Genomic DNA, 24,129 nt, shown 5'->3' with positions numbered 1-24,129 from the left:
GGAAAGCAAATATCAAAGATGATACCTGTGGTCATCTGTAGGTTAGCAGATCCAGTTCAAAGCTCTTCTGAAATGGTCGAGGAAATTTTTCTCTTTGTTAGGTTTCTAGAATTACTGAAATATTGCATGATGGCCTAGGATTGTAGAAATTCATGGTTAGGGAAGGACTCTCTGTTTTGACGGCTGTACATCATTCAGCAGCTTTGATGATCATAGGAGCTCCTGTTTTCCCTGGACTCCTGTTTGTGCCTCTAACAGGATAGCTCTTTTGGAGATTAAGATTCCTATTGAACCAGTATCTATAACAAAAAAGGCAGTTTGTAGAGAGCTGGATATGATGATGTAGTTGCGGTTACCCAATGGAGAATGAAGCTCTGCATCACCTCCCTCTAGAGCAGTAGAGTCATATTAGCTGGTTAGCATGATGTGTTTACCTGGCTGCTGGTCGTGTTAGGTCTGGTTTGTGGAGAAAAATCAAAGGTTGTCAATCCTACACCAAATTAAAACAGAATCATGAGAGTTAATGTGCTTTGTAAATGCAGGTTAAGCACACTATAAGCATGCCGTAATTACAGTCAGCTGCCTGGCTAGTGCAATCCAGTAGCACTGAGCTTAGGAATTAAGTTGAATATACAATTAATAGGAGCTTGTATTAAAGGTATTAGCAGAGTTACAAAAGCTTTGTAACAACAGTGTGACCTAGCCTTGGACACAGACAATGGGTTTTTGTAGGCTATAATTAGTGCACACAAAACCTCCTTGTTAACTTGAGAGTTTTCCACTTGTTCTTCAAGGTTTCAAGCTGTGTGAAGCGCTCTTGGCCCATGAAAGATTGAAGCTGCACTGTTAGTATTGAAGTGTCAAGGTTGTCTTCCTTTGGGATATGGGATATGCCAACTGGTCAGCTGAGATACCTGACAAAATTGTTTAGCTACAGGGCCGACTCTACCCACAAACTGCCTGTGCAAGCCTGAGTGATGCCAGGGCTGGCACACAGAGTTGTAAGCAGCCCTCTGAAGAGCCTGTTCTCTCTTTTTTTCCTTCTTACTCACCTGAAACAAGTAGATTTCAGTGCAGAAACATATTCTGACCTGCTACAGGACCTGAATTCATCCCTCTTCTGCTATTTCCTTTTCTTCTGTCTGTCAGCCTTACCTGTTTAGAGTGAAACACTCTGCGGCTGATTACAGAACAGGTTCCTTAAAATGTGTGCTTCTGTCTGCTCTAGAGCTTATCTCAGGAGGTAAGTTTGACCCTGGAATCTCAATAGCCCATTAAGATGGGGCAGAAGGCATATGGAGAAGAATGAAGGGAATTACTTGAGCTTAGCATTCAAACTTTGAGTGTCTGCAATTCATAACTAAGGTCCATCAAGTAATGAGGTTACAAGGATAATGATGGAGCTTCCATGGGGCACAGGAAAGCCAAGCCATTTCCTGAGCTATGTTTCAGTGGGTTTCTCTCCAAGAATTAAAGAAAGAGGAGCAAATGCAGAGGGAGGGAAGGAGTTTTCTCCTGCATAAGCTAAGGTATTGTAAGAAATCTTGCATTGAATTTAAGATCAGTATGGCAGTATTTGTAATCTGAGAGAGCTGATGTTGTCAAGGTCCATCTGCAGGTCCAGGACAGAGCTGGGAAGAGGTTTAGTATACAAACTAGAGGTTGTAAGCTGTGGAAGTTGCGTAAAGGAATAGGTCTAGATAAGACCTCCAAACTTGAAGGGGAGAGAAGCAGAAGCTAAGGACTAATGAAACGCCCTTTGGAGGCAAAGGGTGATCAGCAGCAGTTTATTTACTTGGAGTCCCAGATATAGCTTAGAATTTAGATGGGACTTAAAATACAGTCTTTTGATGGTATATTAGCTTAGTGACTACAGAGGAGTCTGATAGTTGAGAGGATGAGGAAAAGATATGTGCTCACCTCTAGCCCAGACTGTGCAGTAGTGCTGATTAGCTCCTGAGGTACTCCACTCATGAAGCTTGCATCACCAGTGCAGCAGATCTTTGGGAAATGGCTGACAGTGAGTACAGACCTGTGGCAGTGAGGGACATGGTCATGACCTATAGTTAATAGGGTTTCAGGTGTACCGACCTCCCTTCACTGTGGCTGTCATCCACTGAAGAATGGCTTCTTGCATCTCACTGCGATTCCTGTGATATGATTCTTTCCTACTTAACAGAACCTCCCTTCTTAGGAGAGGAGAGATGGCTGAGATGCCTTAAAATGCCTGCCAGTGCCTGCTCATGCTGGTACAAACACCCCTAAAACTTACTGGCCAGATACAGAGATCATCCAGAAAGTAGTACACAGTACTTCAGCCCAGCCACTGAATCTCTCTGCCTACTGTTTGCTGGAAGTCCCATACAGCCAATTCCTAATTGCAGCTCTGTCTTGGAATGTCTTGGAACCACTTTTGAGATGATTTCACTCTGATTTGTCTGTAAATGCTGACCCTTTTTCTCCCCTTATGATCGAATTTATGCCTAATGCCTTTCTAAAGCCCGTCTGTCTTCTCCAGGGAAGCTCTCCTCTGTCTCTGCTTCTCCTTTTTGCTGTCATCCTGCAATTTTGTGGACAGACTTCAATCTCAAGGAATGTCATTTCTTTTAAAACTTCCCTGCTGCATTCTCTTTGTATTTGAATCTGAACAGTGTTCTAGTGCTTGCCCAAGACTAAAGCTTTTGGATTCAGGAGTCCTACCTAGTAAGTAAGATGATGGTATTTTTCCTCTTTAAAAAGGCAGCCTTCTTTCACATCCAGGATTCCAAATTTTGCAACTTGCAGAAAAAATGTGTATTTCCAAGCGACTGCAGAGACGGTCAGAATTATTGGACAAAATAATTCCTTCTTGCTTCCTTTCATTTTTATTAACTACACAGGCAGTGCTAGAGTTTTTTTTATAAAGCATGCATTACTCATGACTGAGGCTTTCCTGCAGTGCACTAAATATGTAATACAAATGACATCTGTCATGTTTGATTTGTTCTGGTGCTTAAATTAGGGGAAGAATAGTGCGCTCTCACTTGTTATGGGAAGTCTTGAGTATCTCCCTGTGTTAAAGCATGTCTTGTAATTTGTTAGGGTCAGATAAGAGGGTGGTTCTTTGTTGAAGTTAAAATAGAAGTTCTACTAATGTACTTACGTGATTTAGGTTGCTAATGCAAATTCATCAAGGAATATTAAATACAAAGGCAACCCTTCTGGTAGTTCTTTAGCTGCAAATTCCTAGTAACTAGGAGAGAATATGGTTGAGGTATTGCTCTGCTCTTAAAATCTTTCCCGGGCATCTGCTACTGGCCACAGAAGAAGAGAGGTTAGGGAGCAAGATGGACCTGTGGTACTGTTTTATCTACTTATTATACATAAAGATTAATAGATTAACTTTCACCCCTTCTTTTTGAAATAAGCACTCTTTGTCCAAATCTGCACTGTTAGGTTGCTCTAAGTTGATCAGACTGCTGTTTCTTATCCTGAAGGTGGTAATAGTAGGAGAGTTGATGTTACCTGGAGCTATGCTAGTGGTGAGTTAGAACTAAAAATAAATTGTTCTGTCCTAGACAATAGTTTGTTGTCTTATAGTCATCTTGAATGGTGACAAAAAGCAGTATCAAAATTCTTACTGAGTTGCATTAAAAAAAAAAAAAAGAAAATGTGAATAAAATTGCTTTTCATTTTAGTCTATCCTAAAGATCTGCTCCATATGGTCTTAGGTTACTTGACCCTTTCTGCTCCCTATTTCTTGGCTATCTGTCGTGTGTTACTCCCTGCCCAGTATCACAGTCTGTATTGCGGGTGCAAAGGCTTTCTCCTCTGCAGCTCTTGCAGCCTTTGTCTTGTTTCCTCACTGCCTTTTTCCCTGTTTGCCAACTTTCCTTTTCTCTCCTTTTTGCCTAAATTCTTCAGTTACTACCATTCTATGTTTTATTCTTTGATTTTTGATGTAATGTTTAATTGATACATTTTTAAACCTATTTGGCAGATGGTTTGTATACAGTCTATTAGCAAGTAAATTATTATACTTTTATTTAGATGTGTAGAGGAAAGGTATGTTTGTCCAGATGTACTCTGTTGATATGCATGTACGTTTCATTGTTATATGAAAAATGTATATTTATATATAGACAGATATCTAAACTACTTTATCATGCACTTATGTGCACTTCTGTTGTGTGCCCTGAGTCCGGATAGACTTCATACACACAGTCTGACTGTCTGATTGTTGCTATTATGCTTTGGAGTGTGTTTTCAAAAATAATTTCCTGCCACATTCCTGACTGTATTTGTAAGCTCAATTTATCCCCTTCCCTGCTGTTCCATGATCTGCCCCTAGGTTACTAACAACCCCAACAGACAGCCTGGCTCATGCTGCCTGCTGCTTAGATGCAGATTAACTCACCACCAGCCATATGGACTACCGACTTCACAAATTCCTCTCCTTTTGCTTTCTGCTCTCGGAAAAGTTATTGGACAGTTTGCCAGCAAAAAAAAAAAAAGAAACAAACAAACAAAACAAACAAACAAAAAAACCACACACAAAACAAACTCCCAAACCTGTGATGTAATCACCTGGGCTTAACACAACTGGCCCCTCCATCTGCCTTTATGCTGCGGCTTATGCACATAAAGCAGAACACGGTGCTGTGTGTGCGCAATGCGGATTCACAGTAACTTTCCCTTATGGCATATGTAGTTGTTTAAAATACTGTGGAATTAGGCAAAGGAGTTATACATATATTGCGCACACACGCACGCACACACACACACACAAAATCATACATCCCCAAGAAAATGACTTTGTGTTCTCTCAAAAAATCCCCATTGAGGAGGATGGATTTTAATCAGTAGCGGCTCTCACATTGTCATCAGTTGCTTTCTCTGCTACCATGCCCAGCCTGTTCTCTGGAACTTGCAAGCTACACCACCTTAAATATTATTAGACTGGCAGGTCATATTTCTAGGTGTTTTTTACAATACTTTTTGAGGAGATACAAGGTATGCATTCAGTAAGTGGAGATGAAGCCAGAAAAATGGTGATTTTTCAGGAGACTAAGATGACGTGACGTATAAATAGAGGGCTAGAAGGAGGTCTGTGTTACATTGCTAGTGTAACATCTCAAGTATGTATCAGAAAACTGAACTGCTTTAAGCTAGGCACAGACTTGAGGGTGCCCTTTCAAAACTTTATTTACTACCTATATTTTAGAGATGGGGAGACAAGATCCTTAGGAATTACTGGGCTGAGTCTCAGAAATGCTCAGGGCTAGTTTTAGCAAATGTTAGTTCTGGGCTCTGCCACTACCCTGTGGCTGGAACCTCATGTGCTTCTGGATCCTGTGCAGACTCACTGCACATGTACCATGGGGGCTGTTTGCGAATAGAAGTACATCCTGATTGACTGTGCTTGAGCGTCTCATTTTCTGAGGCAGAGGAGGACATCTAGAAGAGATGGTAGCACTAGTGGTTGCTCAAAGTCGGTGCTCTCAAAATCATGGCACGCTGTTCTGAGACACAAGTGCAACATGCCTCAAGCCACCTCCAGCAATGACTGCTAGGAGGACATCTTTCTGTCACTTAGGCACTCTTGTATCTAAGACTTAGATTTCAGACCTGCCACTTCCAGTACTTTGCGAAAGTGAATTACAGTTTAGATGTTCGATTTGTAACATCTTTTTATCTGCAGCATATGGGTTTACGTGCAGGTAACATGATACATGTTTAAATGCAGGTTATCACATCTGTAATTACTGCTTTGACTATTTATTTTTGCTAAAAGTTGGGTCCTTAATTTAACTCGGGTTGGTATTTATTTTGTGTTCTAGCTTGAAAACATTAGCTTTTGTAATCCTTATGTTCCTTCTGTAAAGGACAAGATGCTTATAAAAGGGTGGAGGACTTGAGTTAGCCTATCGACATGCAGTGATGTAGCTGACACAACTGCTGTGACACTTGCAGCAAAAGTGGATTTGTGAATGAACACTTTCATAAGTATTTCTAGAATGTTTTCTCTGAACGTTTTGGTACATAAAGAATATAAAGCTTTAGGAGGAGTCGAGTGAAAAGCACAAATCCAATTTTAGCAAACTGTTTAAGATTTAAACATTTTGTTTTTTTCTTTAGGATTCTCTGACCTCTAAATAGGAAGTATCATCAATACTTTCAAATCCTCTCTGAGTTTTCCATGCATATTGCATTGCAAAAGTTCAAAGCTGTCCTATTGGAGCTGATCCAACATTTTACAGACTGGCCCTTTTCCTGCCTCCCTCCCCTCCCCCATCAATGTTTTAGGGTTCTCAGCATTTTTCTATCCTTTTGTGTGTGGGGGGGTGGGGGGAACAGTCCCTGAAGTAAAGAACAACCAAGTATCTTCTCTGGTGACAGAACGCAGATTGGAATAGAGGAACTTAAAAAGAAGAGAAGAGAGTAAAATAGAAATAGTTCTTATTTTTCAAAAGTGTGGGGGCTTTTCATGAAAAGATTATTCTAATGTTTCTTATTTGGGAAAAAAAATCGCAACATAGGATAATTATCTTTACCAGTTCTATTGCTGAACATCCCTATACTACCCAGAAATCATATGTAAGAAATACTGAGAAAAAAGTTGGAGTTACACATCAGTTGATGTATTCTGCTTAGGTGATACTGGAGTTTGGTGCTTCAGTGCTTGCCTAGAGCACTGTAGTTATTACATAAACTAGTAACATAAAAGCACAGATTCTGGCTTCAATTTTAAAGGGAAATAGTGATTTATGAGTGGTTTTTGAAAAGTGATTATTGATCTGAGCCAATATATCCATTCTTACGTCCTGTATTTTGTATTATAAATACCTTTAAGTTATCTGTACAGTCAGAGCCAAGTCTTTCTCTTGGTTCTATGCAAGGTGGTAATAGAGAAATGAGCAATGTGATTAAAGGAGTGAGCTAGTTCTCAGCTGGGTTCATTGAATGGTTCTGCCAGAAATATTGATGCTTTGAGGCTCACCTGAATAGAGAGAAATAGAGCTTTCCCTCATTCCCAGGATGCTGGGGAGCTAAAAATCTGGGGACATCCATACCTCCCCCACTTGCAGGCTCTATGATCATGGTGTGTCAGTCCCCCAGCTTGATGGATTTACTTGTATGACTGAGGAGAGGAAGCCTGATTTTTCTCCCTTTGAGCTTAATGATGAAAATTCCTCACTTTTATCTCAAAAGTAGGTTAAGCATTTTTGTTGTTATTTAAAACAGGAGTGGGACTGTCATTTGACTTCCCTGTCTTCAGTCAAATGGACCTCATTCCCTTGCATTCTCCTGGCTGTCTGAGGGAGCAGGAGAGAGGTAGGACTTGAGGGCAAGATGTGTTAGGAAAGAAGGAATATAATTGTCTTTAGTCTTTGGGACATAGGAATTTTTGTTTAGTTCTGAGGTCTGAAATACCCCTTCAGCAAGGAGGGAAAGCAAGGCAGCAGGCCCAAGGTGCTAACGCATGGTACGGCCCGGCAGCCAATGCAGTAGCACCCAAAGTGGGCCAAGAGCAACGATTTATCTGGTTACTCCACAGCAACAACAGCGTATGAGAAGAAGTGGTTCACTGTTGTTGCTGTTTTCTGTATGGCTTATGTGTACTAATAGCTCACTAACGGCATGATAGGAAGAATGGACATGATGTAAAGACATGAGGCTCTTGCCTGTCTGATAATATACTTTCAGCTTGAGTCTTCTGTCCCATCCCCGTGTAATGAAAATTTCCCAGCAGGATGGTGACTTGTGCTGTGGCCCCAGATCTCTGGGGAGGTGAGGTGGGGTGAGGGCAAGAGGGACCAGAAGGGAAGGGAAAGATTTCTGTATCAGCAAATACCTTGGGAGTGGATGGAGGATATTTAGTGAGCACGTGCAAGCCGCCATGAAAGCAACAGGGAACCTAACTCTTAATGAAACCCTTTGACAGGAGGGTAAGACTGGCTGGCGTGGTCACTAGCGCTTAGCTCTGGTGCGGACGCCAGCCAGGCCCTGCTGAAATAATCCTCTTAGGGAAAGAAAGGGCAGAAAGCATTTCCATCCACTAGATGTTCTCTCTGGATGCAGCATTTGCTGTGTCCAATTCTTCTGTATTTCTCCCTGTCTTCCCTCTCTGAGGCACCAGAGGCGATCGTAGGAAGGGAGAAGCACTAAAAAATTCAGCTTTCCTCAGTCAAACTTGGATGTGACTGTGGATATGGGAGAAAAAGCAATAGAAATTGATCTCTACCGCCCAAGAGTCTCTCAGTATGGGCTGGCAGTCCTTACAACCTGTCTTGCTGCCTCTGTTCTTACACCTCTGCTTTGTTCCTCCTTTTTCCTTCCCCAGATTTGACAGTGGATCACACTGTTTCACTCTTGATCTAATTGCCTCCTCAAACTCCTCTTCTTGAGACAGTCTCTCTCCTGAAGCTCTGCTGACTGTTTGGTACCTCTTGGGACTAAACGGATGCTGAGATCATATCCCAGGATACTCAATTCTGGCACCAAAATCCTGAATCCAGTCACCTATGTTTTATACATAGAAGGAAACCCTGATCAAGATCTGAATTTTGCTGATAATGATCTGAAACAAATATTATACACTTTTTAAGATGGAATTACAAAATTTTATCACCACATTTAAAAGAGCGTGAGCAGAACTAATCTCTGGCCAGTCTGAAATACAGACCTGGGCTGGTATTCTGTGCCTCAAGACTCTCTCAAAGGAATGTATAATATCCTGAACCTGAAGTCAGGGGTTGCCATCTTCAGCCTTAAAAGACAGGTCTCCACTGCTTCAGAGGAAACAGCAAAAAAGTGGTTTTGCTTCCACTCTCTATTTATTTACTTTTGTGTTGTGGACAGTCTTTGACACTTGTTTTGTGGTATTAAAAGGGTTTTGGACAGTGTGCTATGTGCTTGCCATTTTAGGAGAAGTTGGTCTCAATCATGTGGTACTTGGTTTTTGTACTGGCCAGGTCAGGTAGAGGAGCAGCATGTTTACTTCAGTATTAAGCCGTCAGCAGATTATAGCAATATATTGTAAAGAAAAAGAGGTTCCTGAACATTATTAAGTCTTTAGTTTGGGATTAGGAGGTTTTAAGACAGATTTAATTAAACAGAGCAGGGACACCTTTATAAACCTGAAGTTGGGGTTAATTCACTCCCCCTAATGTGCTCCATTTCTTGATTACACAAAGATGAAGCAAATTCCATGTCCTGCCTGGGGAGCTCTAGAAGGGAATGTGAAGCTTCATCTCCAGACAGTTCAGCGCCCTGTCAGTTGGGCCATGATTAATAACCATGTCAAGGAACTCTTAGTCGTGGAAGGAAATGAAATCAAGCCATGTCTGACAGTGAGCTAGTGTGCACTCACATGGAGCGCTTTCATGGAGACAGTGGTCCTGGTTGAAGGGACAGGAATTGACCTGATAGAAGAGGCCCTTCAGAGTTGCAAAAGATGGGAGAAGAGGAGGATGGAATCCAAAAATTGTCAAGAGCTGATAATTAATGAGACCAGAGATAGATGTTTGCTTACATTTGCCTTTGTGTTTAGCATCTCTTGGACTGTGGTGAGTGCCTTTTCAGTAAAGTGGTGAAAAGGGTCAGATACAATTAGAGCTGTTCCAAACTGCCACCACCACGGTAACCAAACACAAACAAACCCTTTTCAGAGCCATCTTGAGTTTCTGGTGTTTTTTCACTAGGTGCTTCCCACTTTTGCTCAGTTCTGGACCCTGTGGCTCTGTATTCTAATGGTGCAAGATTTACAGGAGAGAACACTGGATTGTTCACATGCCATCTGGAAGCTTTTCTTTGCTAAACCTGTATCTATACTGACTTGGGCCTTAAATTTGTGATTTCATACAAAATACATATAAAATACTCTCATGTGTAATTTATTCAGGAGAAAATGAATGACTGTGTCTGGATAGTAAGGAATAAAGCAACAAATTTTGTGTTTTGTAGAATCACATGCTTGTTTTTTCTCGGGCACAATATAGCCCTATCAGTTTTCTTTATAGTTCTCTGTACCGAGCCTCAGATTTTGTATGTGGCTAAAGCATCCTTTTTCAAGGGCATCTTTCTTGATTTTTAGTTACTAAGTGAAGGAGAAGTTACTGTTTCTTCTAGGAATCTTTGAAGTGTCCACCTTCCTTCCGTTGTGAGCAATAACTTCCAATTGCTGAATGAAAACTCCTGTATGTACCTGGAATGGGAAATGTACTCACACACTGCTGTCAGTCCAAATCTCAGCCTTTTTTTTTTTTTTTTTTTTTTTTGATAAACTGAACAAACTGGGCTCTCTCCATCTCCCAGTTTTCATCAGTTTCCCAGGGCAGACTCCTTTGTGTCATTCTGTAACCTGTCTGTAATATTTTTATGCTTGTCCCACCCGTGTATTCCCAAGCCACAGGCTCCTGGTTTTTACACAGAATACCCTCTTTTACTCCACACATCCTTAGCATTAGCATTTACCCTTTTTATCCCCAAATTGAAGGAGGCACTTATGTTGAGCTTCTTATCTCCTATAATCTCTAATTCATAAGTCACTGCTGTCCAGACTATTGTGTTGTCCCTCAGTTTGGCATATTCCTGTAAAAAAATTAATTCTATTTGAATGTGCCCTTCTCCCAGAGGGTTCTAGCCCACTTTCTAGCACTTACTGCTCTGTCTGTCTCTGAGAGATCTGTACATTTTGGTATTAGAGCTTTTTCATTTATTTCCAGGTTGTTGATAAAAATATTGAGAAATACTGGATCACTACAAAGCTCTGCAGGCCACTAGGATATTTTCCAGTAAGTAAGTTAACGTGTATTACTTATGTTACAATCTTAGGATGGTGCATTGGACTTGGCATTCAGTTTGCAGTGCCTTTTACCTTCTTGTGCCTATTCTGTGCTTATTCCTCTAGCTTCTACATTTAAACTAAGTAAGATTGTAATGCAAATCTGATATTAGTAGGAAAAGAAAATGATTCTCTATCAAAATACAGCACAAATGTCGATCAAGATGAGGGAAAAGTATGTTCTCTGTTTTACGATTTTAAATCTTTGCTTGAAATGTGCAGCTACGTGTGATCCAAAAAAAAAAAGTCTTGAATCCTCTGTATGAACTGAGAGTAGATGAACATGCAAGCCAAGCCTCTGTATCCTTTGGAATTATTTTTTCAGTGCTTTTTCCCAAGCATCTGCCTGAATCTGATATGAGTTCTTGGCATGGGCAATCACAGCTGAACACAGAGTCAAGGATACAAATGAAGTCCAGACTTTCCAAATGTTTGAAAGTCCTGTACAGTTTGTGCACCGTAACAGTCATGCTTTGAGCCAGACCACTTCATAAACACAGTATTCAGGGAAAATTTTAAGTTGGGGAGGAGTCAGGATTTGGCTTTGTGTAGTATTCTGAATGCATCTTGTTGGTACAGACCTGATTTTCTCCTTGTTTTTTGTTTCTGGAATACCAAACAGCTTGTTTGTAGCAAAGTTGCATTGCTATTGCCATGTAGATCTGGACACTAGCCTTGCAGATAGCTAACAAAGGGAAATAATGCCACCTTATGTCCTGATTTGTCACTGCCGAGCCTGAAGTTGTTTCAAGTCAAATGCATTATCAGCAAGGACTGATTTGGACTGTTTCCCCCGTTCTGTGGAGTCATTTCCACTTCATCAGAGTAAATGAGATGAGTATGAAATGCTTAGTGTGTTAGTAACGATTTGGCTCCGATTTTACATGAATGTTGGCTGCATCAAAGCAAAAGCAAGGACATTTCATCCCCAAAGTGTAACATGAAACTCTGCAAATGTGGTATTGCAAGTCTTCATACTAGTGAATATTTACATGAAAGGCTTCCTGGGTTATTCGTAGATGAGGTAAATTCCATGAAAGCGGAACAATTTAAGTATGGGTTGCGTTGGTTTGAAAATTTACATAATAAATTTAAAAGGATTGAAAATAAATAACGCAGAGTGGAACTGCAATGGTACATGTACCATTTACAGATGGTAGAGTTGCCTGTGTTTATGTTGGATATCACTTAGTAATTATGGTATTCACATTTTTTTTTTACACAAATTTAATATTTTTACAAAGTGTAGTTATTATCTGGAATTAAATAGAGATGTATTTTTTTAAAAAGTAATTTAAGCATTAGGACCTATTTGAGCACGAATATGGCCAGATTTGAGATTAATATTCAAAAAGGGTCTCTGATTATTGATTTTAGCCTCAATCATTTGAAGAGAAAAAAGTGAGATTTAAGAAATAAAGAATGCAAATGAAGTCTCTTTTTTGTGTGCATTTCTACATACACACATCACATTTCATAGTTTTATTCTGTATCCATGAAAGTTAAGAATTAACCATTTTTTAAACACAGGTGAGATGCTCGGTTAGTTGTGTGGCTCTGTGCAATGAAGCATTAAAGAAGAACAGTAAATAATATTGATATACTAGCCTTTTTGTTTAGAATAAAGACGTGATTACGTTGTAAATTAAGATGATAGTCCTGATGCATGCTTCACCTTTAAAAACGTTGTTGTGTCCAGATGCTCCTAAGAATTGCAGAAATTTTCTTAGTTTTTATTAAAATGAGAAAATGAACAACAGCTATGCAGTGCTTTAGTCTCTTCCAAGCTCATCCTTTCGTCATGTGACTCAGTAACTTCTAAACTGTATATATGGCACTAAAATTGCATGGTGGCTATATATGTGTGTGTGTGTGTATACACATATCTATACGCATGCATTGAGCATACTCAAGTACAAATATGTACTTTAAAATATATTTAGGTAAACATTACAAACGTGGGGTTGCAAACATGCAGTCACCATGTAATTTTAGTGCCTGTTCTCTTCCAAGATAAGGCTGAAATACACTATTTTAGTATTTCTCTTTAAACACATGTGTTTTTCACCTGTTTGAAAAGCAGTTGGAGATACGTGAATGCCAGGCTGGTCTATAGCTCCGTGCAAACCTGTCAAAGAGGTGGAAGCATTAACTGATTCTAGTAGGCTTTGGATCTGACTTTACCAACGGCTGGATTGAGTGTAGACACAGCATTCGTCTTCTAGCTCTCCCAGATAGCCAAGTCTGGCCATGCACCTATCTGTTTTGCCAGCAGGAACTCCCCCCCCCCAGATGACTTTTCCCCTTCCTGTCTTTATGTGCAGGATTCACAACTGACCAGTGTGTTTCAGTTTTCTAGTGCATTTCTGATACAGTCTGTATAGATGCAGATACAGTTGTGGATGTGAATGTATTTGGGCTTCTCTTTCCTTGCTGAGCAACTTATCTTACAGTCCTGAACACAAGCTCTAGTGAAGTATATTATAAGCAAAAGATTCTCTATTTGTACAGGAGGGGCTTTATAACTTGTGAAAGCAGTTTTGCTTTATTGGTTATTGCTTATGAAGAGATCTTTCTGCTTATCTATTGTTTTGTTACAGACTTGGGGAACTTTTCATACCCAGCTGTTTAGTTGGCTGACGTCGACCGTTGACCAGGAGGAATATACCAGTGAATCAGCCCCGTAGTTTCCCTAGGCTTCCGGTTTAGACTGAGGTGAATGGCAGTTTGCTAAAAGACCAATTCCTATTTTGTTCACGGATAGGGGACGTAATCCTGCAAAATGGGTGGTACTGAAGTCACTGGAATTTGTTGAAATAAACTGAAGCTGAATGTGAAATGCTCAAGAAAAAAAAAGGGACAGATAAAGCTCATTTAAAATATGATGCAAAAAAATATGATGCAAGACCATTCTTTTCGACGAAGGCTTCCTCACCTTTGGTGTAATAATAGAAATTATCCAAGCATAGCTTTCTGCTCCTCAGGAAGGGACAAATCTAAAATATATTCTGTTCACCCTATTATTTGTATTCTGTTAAGGAAGTTGGTATGCTGCTCTGGTTAATCTCAGGCATAGTTAGATGCTGAACAGATTTAAAATGAACAAACAAACAAAAAACCACACACACAACAAAACAGTAGAAATATTAACAGGCTAATCCTAAAGGTTCCAAGAGGCTGCAAGTACAATTTTGCCTTTATGTAGCTCACAGAAAGTTTGAATTTGATGAAACTTCGTGAAACTTTGCAAACAGGCATAGAATCACACTGGATGATGACAGAGGATATTCTATGAAGGGTGGTGGTCTTGAGCAAGGAAAGACACATTTCCTGTAAGACAATTCATTCAATCTTACAATGGGACAGGAGTGCACTGAGTTACTTGCTATGTCTGTTGACACAGGGAAAATGCACCATAGACCAGTGGGCATCAACTTTTTTATGTTGCCACAGTAGAACTTAATAGAAATAACTATGCAAAATCATAGCTTTGGTGGTGAACTAAATTATCTTCCATCCTTCTGTGAAATCAGTACTTTACACAGGACTCTAATTCAGCAGAACTTCTAAGCAGCGGAAGTTGGACTTCCTGTTGATAGCTGCCTCCTCTTCCTTTTATCTTCTCTGTTTCCTGGGTGCTAGCAGCTACCTCAGCCCCTGGAGGAAATATGGGCCTTTCCTGCAGAAATGGATACTGAAAGAATTTTTCAATTCTCTGAACTGGTGAAAGAAAACAGTAAAACTGGAAGATCAAAAACTATAGCACAGTTTTTGTTGTTGTTGATTTTTTTTCCCTCTCCTTATACACAGATTGCATAGTAGGAGGTTACCGTTGTCTAAGCAACTTTTTTGCAATGGAGTGAGTCCTATAGAGAAAGAAAGAAAGGAAAAAGAACCTACTCACTCTCTTGCTTTTGTAATTTCATTCCATGCTTTGGCATCATCTATCTGCTGTGCAGTTTAGAGAACGTTTTACTCTGCCTTTGGTGTCTTTAAGCCTTTATGGGCTCCTCAGTAGGTAACACCTCCTGCTTGGATCAAGTTCATTTCATTTGCTTTCCTCCTGAACTCTTATCTTCCCTAGTTAAATAGAGTGTTGAAATAGTTGGCAAACTGTGGGCGTCTTTAATTATCATTAGCGAATTGTTGAGAACACAGTGGACAATTGGGGATCTGGTCTTCAGAGCACTATTAAAATGGATTAGAAAAGGCTGTTTGTGTGCGTTGTACAAATTTGTTTGTTTTCAAGCTTTGAGACTATAATGAAAATGTCCCAGCCAGGCTTAGCTGTTGCCGTAGTACCAGTCAAAGCCTAGGACATAAGAGTGAGGCATCGTTGTTCTGGGTTACCCGGGACCTTTGGGTGGCTGAAACTGGCCCTTCTGAGTGGAAGACTCGCAGGGTAAAATGAAAGACAAGCACGGACTGACTCCCCCACTTCTTCTCAAATGTCCGGACATGTCTGCCTGTCCCCACAGACATGTGCTTGGCATAAGAGTTTACAAAACATCACAAATTTTGACCGTGTTTTCTATATTCTTAGTAATAGCTGGGAATCAGGTAAAATACAAGGCAGCTAATGCAACTGGATCCCAAAACCACTCTTATATAATGACATTGCTTAATTATACAAGTCAATAATAGATAGGATAGATATCTCAGGTGGAAAAATGCCTTATCTCTAGCAAAGGTATATAAAAAAGATGCTTTAGTTAAGAATGGAAAAAAAAATAACACAGACTCAACCATCAGTGTGGGAAATTCCAATCAGAGGTAGTGAACAGTCAGCCTATTCTCTGATACACAGGCCTTTACATGCTTTTTCAGTTTTTTTTTTTTTTAATCTAATACAATAATACATTCTCTTATTACTATGTGTGAGAACTCCTCTAAACATTTGGTAGTGTCTTGTGTCTGATGAATTCCCCAGGATAACTCTCTCAGTGAGTACCAGGCCATGCAGAGAGGAGAGATTGTGGTAAAACAGGAGGACAACAAGGGTGGGTCAGAAGGATGAAGCTCTGCTGATGGTTGTAGGTCTTCAGACTCAATTTAAATTCCTATAAAATGCTTTACTAGTTTGTATATATCAAAGGTATGTGCGTCATACAAAGGAGATGCTGGAAGCATGCCTCATACTTTGTAAGAATTCATCTGGCTTTTCCTTTTGTATTACCCATATGGTTCTCTCAAAGAATTTGTCACTGCATTTTTGGATTCACACATAAGTTTGCAATATTGAAGTGGAGCTTGACAAAATGTCTTAAATTTCTCATTTTCATCAAAATTTGGAGTGGTCATATTTCAAATCAACAATACTTTCTCCTGGATTTCCTTGGAAATGTGCTGACCTCTTGGAAATGCTTATGAACTTGCCGAGTTTCAAGTTTCTCACAAAGTCTGGTGATTTGATACAGTTTCTGATAGTGTTTTTCTGAAAATTTCAAAGTTGTCTTGGTTGCATGGATATCATGGTCTAAGCTCTATGCAGGCATGTGTTTTACTGTTAGCTGGAATTAGCAGGTGTCTGGAGACACCAGCTGCTCCAACAAAACGTGCTATATTAGCTCTGGTATTCTGTTTTAGTTAACTGCTTAATATATTGCCGTTGTTGCATTTATCTTATGAGATAGCTTGGATGTGCTGGAGAGCGTGTTCTGATTTCACCTTATATAACGTATTAAGGACTGTTTCTGAAAGAGGAGAGTCGAGAACTTTGCTGTCCCTACAGACAGCCTAATGATTGTGTATATCACTGCCTTGTATTATAAATAGCACCTGAAAGACCTCACGTATTAGAGACTAAGGAACTCCTTGCCAGAAGATGTTGTAGAGGCTAAACTTTTACATGGGCTCGAGGGAAAACTGGAGAAGTTCATGGAAAAGAAATGCAGTGAGGGTTACTAAACACAGAAAACGCCCCTCTGACTTGGGAAGTTCCTGAGCTGAAAATAGTTTATATTTCTAGTTTTCTATTTCTTTATAATCTAGTATTTGTAAATATTGAAGTCTTAGATGATTGGATATTAGGTTCATGGCTTGAGATATTTCCATCCACAGCTGAATTAATCTGTTAAATTGCAGAGAATTATTCATTGTGTCCACAAACGAATCTAGATATTGTACTTGTCTCTCTTGTCTTCGGTGTTGCTGCTGCACCTTGGGCTCTGAAGGAAGTCCCCTGTGAATTTTACAGCAAGAGTTAACAAAACTACCATTCACAGCTCTGTGCCCCAGAAGAGCTGCTGGTACAAATGCAAGCATTTGTTTTAGCCACCTTACTTCACAGCCTAACGTTAATTAAACCACTGATGAAGTCAGATTTGAGTAGGATGCCTGACTACTCAAAGGCACTGTACATTGGCATAGGTGGCATAGGCAAGGGCATGTGTTCCCTTTGCTGACCTGCTGTGCAGGCAGTGACTTCCAGCCGAGGATCTAAGTAGCTGCTGGATAGTGTCTGTTAGCCCAACTGGGACAGCAGCTGTCTTCTGGGAAATAACAGTGAAAAAGATATTAGAGAAGGAGAATGTAAACTCTGGCCTGGTGGCTTGATTAGCATATTTGAAACTTTCTGTGACTTTATGTGGTTGATTTAGCCAGAGAAACTGTAACTATCAAAGCAAGGTTCAGAGGCAGGAAGAAGACTCAGCAAAAACAGTCCAAGAAGCAAATTTTTGTCTTTTCCTGCAGGTCTTTGCCCCCATCACTGCAGTGTATTTTTGCTCACGCCCTGATGGAGCAGAGTGGCCGAGTTTCACGTGGCTTTGCACGTGATGCAGCTCTTTGGACCTTCCTTTTTTCGTCCCCCTAATCAATTTTTTCCATTTTCATTTGGGAGGAAAGAAAACGTTGGAGAGGAGAAGCAATTTCATTTTAATTACTTGTTTGTCCTTGTCTACTGCCGTCATTTCAGGTTTCTCAGAGCAGGGTTGGGGGTGTTTTGTCTCTCCTCTCTTATTTTCACTAGTACCGATGGGGAAGAATGACATTTTCTGCTTGGATGGAAACCAATCATTTCCCCAGATCCCCTTGAAAGAGCTTAATTTGCTCAACTAGTCAGTATTCTGCCTTCGTTAAAAATTCCCAGACTGGAATTTGGATTTAGTCCTTTGACTCACATTTTTCCTTTTCTTCCCTGCCTTTCCCATTCCTACTTATACTTCCCAAAGCACTTTCCCCACTGTGTGTGTGTGTGTGTGTGTGTGTTGTTTTTTTTTTTTTTAATTACCGTGCACTCAAATTACCCTCACCTCAGGAGGAAAAAGGACAAAAAATACCCCACCCCCCAATAAAAAACCATCACCAAAATAAATAAATAAATAGATGGAGAAAACAGGCTGCTAGTTCGTTTTCTTCTGTTAAGGCATGAGGTAATGCCGAACTACTTAGTGTGTGATGCAACTGTCTGATGGACATTCAGAGAATCTCAGCAGCAGTAAAGACAGAGTTTACCCAAGCGAGATTTGGCAGAGAGTCCAATTTCTCCAACAAGAGGCTATTTAAATCCACAATGTGATGCATTTTTAACATTTCCATTCAGCACAGGGTTTAATTGCTCACTGACAAACCACCTAGATATTTGTGCCTGTGTGTCTGTGACTGGAATTGTTTGTTATCTGTGTATGGTTTCTGTCTGCTTTATCCTTTCCGCAGAGCTGTTCAATCATCAACAGAAAATGAGGCAGGAGTGACACTGTGTTCCCTTACGTACTGTCTGAAAGAGGTCAGGGTGGGTTTCACCCTTTAGTCATGTCTTAATTCTCCCATTTTTATACAGTTATTTCTTTCCAGCAACCTTTCCTCTTCTGCCAGCTTGCTCACAAAGAGTGATGGTGAATAGGATATGAAGATGTAATTAACTGTTTTATATTCACATAGAAATGAGAAACTAGTACAAGGGAGTTAAATGTCTTGCTCAAGGATGCAGAGATAATCTGTGACAGAACCAGGAGTAACCACAGATCCTGACCTGGAGCCACTGGGGGGGCTGGGTCATACAGATGAGCTTTATGATAGCTAGCTTTGCAGCAGCAGAGCCACAGCATAGGCTCTCTGCCAGAGTTTTGCAGCTTGCTCTGAATATGCCCTCCTACAGGTTACGCTCTTACTGTGTCCACTGTAGCTGTCCAGTGGTAGTTCATGTATATCTACCCACCTTGATGTTCCAAGCCTTAAATGAATGTCAGTGTGTGCCAGAAAGGAAGGTATGTTACACATACTCCCTATCAACAGCAAACTGTGATCCTCAATCCTATGTGCATTTCTGTGTTTAATTCTTACCTGTCTCATGAGGAAGTCTTGAGGCTGAGTTAATTTTACCAATTAAATAAAACAGCACTTTAAAATGTGCTTAAGCTGCGTGAAGTCAAGTCATATTATCAAATCACAGAACTCAAAGGCATGTTTCAGCACTTTGCTGAGTCAGGGCCTTGATATCTGTCAAACATTTTGACATCCTTTGATAGGAGTAGCTTTGTACAAGTCAGTGAAGGATGCTGGAGTTGCACACATGACTCCCAGCTTTCTTTCATTAGAACTATCAAAGCAGATGAGCCTTAGCAGTATGCTTTCAGAGATGTCAGCAGTGAGCTAGTATTTTCAGCAACAAAAACACCAAAGTGGGAATCCAGGCAGCTGGAATCCACTAACCCATTTGTTTACTAGTGTGAGCACCTGGAAAGCACTTTATCTTTCAGTACCTGTTTCCCCATCTGCCAAAAGCCAATAATGATGATGATCTTCCTTTGTGAAGAACTCGGAAATGGCTGACGCTAAGCTTCCTGCAAGTAGATGCTACTGGTTTCCAGGAGGCTGCTGCAGGACTGGTCATCTGTGTACATCAGAGATGGGAAGCGAGTCCAAGAAATGCCAGGCAATCCAGCTCCCTGTAGCCTCCTCCCATCAAGGGACAACTCTTTGCTTAAGTATTAATTAACAAATGAGCCCATCCAGTAGCGCTTAAATGACTTGTTTGGGTGGATTTTCCATTCCCTTGAGGCTTCTAGACTCTTTTTTTTTAAAAACAAGGCAATGTCTCAAATATGGTGAATGTGTTGACATTGCACAATATAGAACCATCCGCTCTTGTATTGGGAGCTTTCGCTACCTTTGCATAGGAAGTTCCTGCAGAAACATGCTATTGGGACACTATACTTTCATACCATCTTGTTGCATGGCAGGAGTCCAGGCCGGCACCCGGGAGCGAGTCAATGTATGAGATTAGTTTAATCCTCTCTTAGAATCCTCTGTTAGGGAGGGGAAGGAGGGGAAAGACAATGACCTAGTGCCAGCGTTTATTTTGTCCACAAGTTCGATTTGAATAGAGAGGAGAAGAAGGTGTTGGGGGGGAAACGGAGAAAAGAACTTTCCTGGAGTTCATTGGATCTGGAGTGATGCCAAGCCCTGGGGGCGGTTCGTGAATGAGGAGTGAAGAAAAGGGGGGAAAGAAGAGCAGAATGATGATTAGAAATCACAAATGAAAGAATCCCAAAGGGGGAGGGGGAAACAACAAAAAACTTCTCTGCTTCTCTGAATATGTGCAAAAAGGAAAAAAATTGCTTGCCTTTTCTAAGGGTCCTATTCATTAGCAGTTGCACTTGTTCTTCTGCCAAGAGAAAAAGAGCACCCTGAACAGTCCTCTGCTTATTCCTTGGGAGGCACCTACTGGCTCAGCTTCAGTGCAAGAGAAAATACTGTAACTCCTCTGCTGAAGCTGAAGCTTCTCTCACAGCTTCTTGCAGGACTTTCAGTCTCTATCTCCTTTTGCTCCATCCCCACTCACACTGGGTCTTTTCTCTTATGGCTGTTCTTTGAGGTGAGTACATACACCTACGGACAACTCTGGGATCACTAAGGATAGCTTCTCCAGTCTAATTAGCAGTGTAGAATTACAGCATGTAGGAAGATGTTGCAGGGCTTGTCTTCTCTCCTGGAGGGTACAGCCAGTTCCTCAGCATCACTTCAGTAAGAAGGCTGTTTTAGGTCCTGGAAGAATGAAAGCTTCCCTGCTGCTTAGGCTAACGAAGAGCCGAAGAAAGCAAAAAACTTTTAGGTGAAGCAAACCCCTGACCTTACCCTGGCCCACTGCTCATTCTGGCCGCATCATGTAGTTCAAGTGCTTGTGAAGTCTTGTTCGCTCTTCTTGAGCCAAAGCTTTCATTTTGGATTTTGTGACTTTCTTCAACAAACGTTTCACCCTCTCAAAGCTAGATGTCTGTGTGGTCAGAAAGCACAAGCCCAACTCCCTCTCCTAACAGCTACATTGTGTACCTGCAACACACTTAAGCTGAGAGCTCTTTGAAAGGCCTATACTTGCTCCTGCAGGCCAGAGGAGTAGGAGTATATGCTGAGCTGGGTGCACCACAGCCCAGCCTGGTAGCAATTGGTCTGAGCTCCACTTTTCCTGCCGTGTGGATAACTTGAACGTGAGCAATTGTCAAGCAAAGAGCCAGCAGTGCACATAGAAGAAAGCATGGAGAGCTTGGTGCTATCCACAGCAGACTTCAGAGGGTGTCTAAGTGGCTGCTGTACAAGCTCTGTCTCTGCCACAGAAGCTGTTCACTGGAACCTGTTTAATAGACAAGAGACATCTCCAGTCTTGGTGATCTATTTACTGTTCATTTTCTTCACACTTTTTCTTTTTTGTAGGATAACCCAGAAGAAGCGTTCTGTGCGCAAGCCCTGGGTGACACCCAAAGCATGCATCTCTGTAACCTTCTGTATTTACCGTTTTTTATCTTCCCTCTTCACATATCCTTCTATTTTGCCCAAGTTTCTACCCCTTTCCATATTCTTCTATTCTCCGTCAGTCCTTTCTAAGCTGAGGTCCTTCTAAACAAAGAAAAGCACTGTATATCCTACTGCCTTCCATATGTGAAAAGCAGCTCTTAGGTGTGACTGCCTTCACTGACATGCATAGATGTAGGGCTTAGGACATGCAAGGCCCGTAATTCCCTTTTGCTGATCAAGTCTTAAGTCCCATTTTTCTCCATTATTCAGCCATGGGTTCTGTCTCCCAGGGATCACTACCCTGAAATTGGTGGCTGTGCCCTTCTTTTTCTAAAGTGAGACGACACATTTTTATTTCAAAATGTTTCCAGACAAGGTGCATTTTGCATTTTATACTGTGGCTCACTGACTAGAGCACACACCTCAGACACTTCTATCTGCGGGCAGCTGCTCAGCTTCCCCATGTCTTGTAAGGATCTGAACTAGAAGGTCTCAGCATCAATAGTCAGCTCCCATCTACCTCTCTTAGGTGAATCTTGCATTCCTGTTATAACTTTAGCAGCAAAACTGGGGTGTTCCAGTCCCCTAACTGCAACTCTGACTCTGATGGCAAAGATGTGTCTCTGAAACGGGGAGGGGATGAATCCTACAGGCACAGGAGGGAACTTGGCTAGGATTCCTACTTCTTGGGTCAGTGTGACTACTAAATTAGCATTCAGAAAGCAACTGTTGTTCCCTCTTTGCACGTTCAGGCAGTTTTGAAGGTACTCAGGGTAGTCTACCTGCATATGTACGACATGAGCCTTGGTGCTGTTATGTCATCTTCTTTTGTCTTCTTTTGCCTGTGCCTTGTGAAGTGCTTCTGGCTCTCCTTGGGGCTTCTCTGTCATTAGTGCAATGAGAGCCCCACCTTGTGGTACTGCATGTGCATGTCCTGCACTGAGCCACTAAGCCATTGCCTTTCTGAGGTTGTTTTCAGGAGTGAGTGGGTTTCAGGATGCACGTTGTGTTTTCTTAGGTGGCTTTAGGAGGAGTGATCCAGCCTGGCAGTCCTGCAGAAAGAAACATGTTCATAGGCACAACCTTGTATCGCTACTGTAACGCACAGAGGGGGAGTCCTTTCTATACTATGTCTAAATTCTCCCTTACCTTTTTCCCTTTTCCCCAATAACAAACATCACCTTCTCTTTGAAAATGTTGTGAATAAAGAAAGAAATGAATAGGAAGTGTGTATATTTTCCAACAGGATTATCGAGTACTCTAGTCGCTACTGCAGAATTGTGTGGGTGTGCAGATGTGTATGTTATGGTGTATTTTTTTTTAACCAGATGTAATGTTTGGACCTGAATCCGGATCCGGATCTGAATTTCTCCACAGATCGGATTTCTTTATCCTGAGACCCAATTTTAATTTGTGGACAGTTAGAAAGGCAGAAACACATGTTTCCTGGAAGCAGTCTGTGTGATCCTGGGTCATTAAATATTAACAGAAATGACTGCAATACCACATGTGAGTGTTACTGAACTCAGTAGCAATTTTGGTAAAATGAAACATTCTTGTTATAATGCAATAAAATGTAATAGTTTAATCCAGTAGGGCAGAATAAATGTATTTGCAAACTGGAAGTGTCATCGATACAGGCTGTGTTTCCTGCTGGTCTCACTTCCCCATGCTGTCTATCAAGTAGGCTTATTATATTAATTTTTGCCTGTTTTTTATTATTATTATTACCTTTTGGCTACTTTTTAACACATCACTAGGGCTCTCTGAGAGTGCCAGAGCTGCAGTGGTGTAAGACATCTGTTTAGCCTGAGAACTATCTGTAGGAAGGTCAGACTCCTCCCTCTCCATCCAGCTGCTGCTGATTCCTGTTTCTGTGTTCCTTTTGATTCTTACTCTTCAGTGGCAGCAGAGTACTGGACATATTTCCAGTTGATATCATTTGGGAATCAGGTTGCCTTGAGCACCAGGACTCCAGGAGCAGTGTATCCCATAGAGGTTGTAGGGACTTTGCTACGGGCAAGGAGGTTGATGTGGAGTTCAGGTTCATTTGCCCATCAGAGTCCAAACCCAGAATTCACCATCCCCCCGCTGAAGGGGCCATGTGCAGTAATACTTAAAATCCAGCACATCCTAGTGTGACAATGCAAGACACAGTTATCCTGGCTTTTCAATTACTTCACAGGAAGCTGTCAGGAAAGAAATATTCCAGAAACAGCCCACTAAGTCTAGAGTTTAGTTCCTCTGTATATTTTTCTAAAGTGATCTCAGACTATAACTGAAAGTAGAAATCCAGGGAGTGAAATTTGCTATACATTTCTCCGGTAAAGAGTGTGCATGTGTGAAAGAGGCAGAGGGAGAATCCTGTGCTATTTTCATTGCTCAGCTGTCCACTGAGAGCTGTCTAGGATAAACACAGGATTAAATTGTGTGCAGTGTGATTGATATTCAGTCCTCTGAATGAACAATGATCTGAATCATTGTTTTGTAACTATCTGCTGAAGAAAAAAATATACTCATTTTGCCTTATATTTAATATGTATTATTTTTTCTAGTTATGTAAAACATGGATC

At 41.0% G+C, this 24,129-nt stretch overlaps 1 protein-coding gene across 3 annotated transcripts in view; it reads left to right on the top strand.

The window, feature by feature from the left end:
* Window positions 1-24,129, top strand: part of OSTN (osteocrin) — a 168,108-nt gene that overhangs the window by 65,581 nt on the left and 78,398 nt on the right. The window contains exon 5 of one of the 3 annotated variants that reach the window (XM_068954412.1): window positions 10,707-10,775. The exons of the other annotated variants lie outside the window; for them this stretch is intronic. The gene's annotated coding sequence lies outside the window, so the exon portion shown is untranslated. The remainder of the gene's footprint in view (window positions 1-10,706; window positions 10,776-24,129) is intronic. 3 annotated transcript variants of the gene reach the window in all.

Source organism: Struthio camelus, chromosome 9, assembly GCF_040807025.1.
Source record: "Struthio camelus isolate bStrCam1 chromosome 9, bStrCam1.hap1, whole genome shotgun sequence".
In the NCBI taxonomy this organism is placed as follows: Eukaryota; Metazoa; Chordata; class Aves; order Struthioniformes; family Struthionidae; genus Struthio; species Struthio camelus.
The sequence above is the reverse complement of the archived record's forward strand: the minus strand, read 5'-3'. Positions and strand labels throughout refer to the sequence as shown.